The following is a 1,897-nucleotide window of genomic DNA, read 5'->3' as shown; positions in this document are numbered from 1 at the left end:
TGTGTCTGGCTCCACACCCCGGCCCTTAACCAACACAGACATTGCCTCCCTCAAGATGAAGATGGCTCTTGCCTTAACATATTAGCTAATGATACTAGAATATTTATACAATGTATAATTAAACAAATGTATGCATGTCTCCCAAACTTGACTGGTAGGGTGGCCATCAGAAAAATTCGGAGACCAAATTTTATATCTGGTGCCTACTCACACTGAGACCTTATTTAACTGGGAGTCCTGTATTTTTATTTGCTATCTTTAGCAATTTTATCTATACTAGATAGCAGGATTCTACTTTATTGATCTTTGGATCCCACCATGTGGTACAAGAGTTGGCACACAATAGGTCTTCAATAAAATTTTGCTGATTAAGATTGGCAAAACCTTTATAACTATTGATCTGATCAACATGGGGAAGCTGGACTAGCTATATAATTTGCAAAATAAAAATTCAGGCCCCCTTGTTGAGAAATTATTAAGAATTTCAAGACCGTGAAGCTTAGCATTAAGCACAGCACAGGGTCCTTCCATGGTGGAGCCTGTACACACAGCTCATACACTCAAGAAGCTGGCCCTGCTGGGGTGTGAATACCCCGAGATCCATTCTACTGTTCTCTCCACCTGTCCTTGCTATGTTTTTTAAATATATCTATATCTATCTATCTATCTATCTATCTATTTATCTATATCTATCTATCTATATATATATATATATATATCTATATATCAATATATATATATACAACTTTTCAAAGTTTTTTGATTGACTAGATCTTCCTTTGTAGGCAATGGCATATCATGATAGTTTTCAAAGTATAATACCCAGGCCAGTATTATCGGCATTACCAGCAATTGCTTTTTTTAAAGCAATTTTTATAATCAGGGATTCTGAGGGTGTGGCCCTGCAGTCTGTTTTATGAAGTCATTTAGGGGATTCTGAAGCTTGAGAACCACTGTTATGAATGTTGCCTAAGGCCACACACACATTTAGTTATTAGAGAACCAGGGTCAGACTGTGAGCTAAACCTCTCTGCATCACTCAGGCAACCACAAGACAAGGTGGGGCCAGAGAAGTATTTACTCAGCAAAAGTCCATGCACTGTGAGCTGCCCCAGTCTAGAATCCTTACTGAACAAAAAAGCGGAGCCCTATAACCCCGGAAAATAACTTCACTAAAAGGTACAACCCTGAGGGGCCAATCACAGCCACCACCAGTCAGAACACTTCCTGAAAACATCACCGTATCACAACTCGGCACATCCATTGATGGTCAAAAGGATGGCTGGGTCATTCAACACAACATCAGTGCTTGCTAAGGTCAATTGGAGGTCCTAACCCCAGGTACCTGTGAACGTGACCTTCTTTGGAAATGAGGTGTTTGCCGATGTGATCAAGTTGAGGTCATAGTAGAGAAGCCTGAGCGCCAATCCAATATGATTGGTGTCCTTATGAGAGGACTGGAGGCCCGATGCAAGAAACTCATGCAAGGGGCTCATCCCTCACAGCCCCAGCTGGCCCTCGCCGCAGCTCCGTCTTCATCCAGAAGGTCATCCAAACAGTTGTCGGGATGGTCATTCTGCTATTAAGTATAATTAGCATATTAGCTCTTTATTATATAGGATGAGAGAGACACAGAACTGTTATGGACTGAACTGTGTTCCCTGCAAATTCATATCCTAAAGCTCTAATTCATATCCTGAAGAGGAAGAGAGGTCAGAAACCAGCTCTAATGGTTCCATGATCTTAGTCTTCTAGCTTCCGAAACTGTGAGAAAACGAATTTCTGTTTAAGTCTTCTGGTCTGTGCAGTGGATCTATATTATGGTCTAGCCATTAATATAGATCCACACCGGGGGAGAATGCCACGTGGAGGTGAAGGTGGAGACAAGCCCAGAGTC

Source organism: Pipistrellus kuhlii, unplaced genomic scaffold, assembly GCF_014108245.1.
Source record: "Pipistrellus kuhlii isolate mPipKuh1 unplaced genomic scaffold, mPipKuh1.p scaffold_m20_p_3, whole genome shotgun sequence".
Classification (NCBI taxonomy): domain Eukaryota; kingdom Metazoa; phylum Chordata; class Mammalia; order Chiroptera; family Vespertilionidae; genus Pipistrellus; species Pipistrellus kuhlii.
This window is presented reverse-complemented; position numbering follows the sequence as displayed.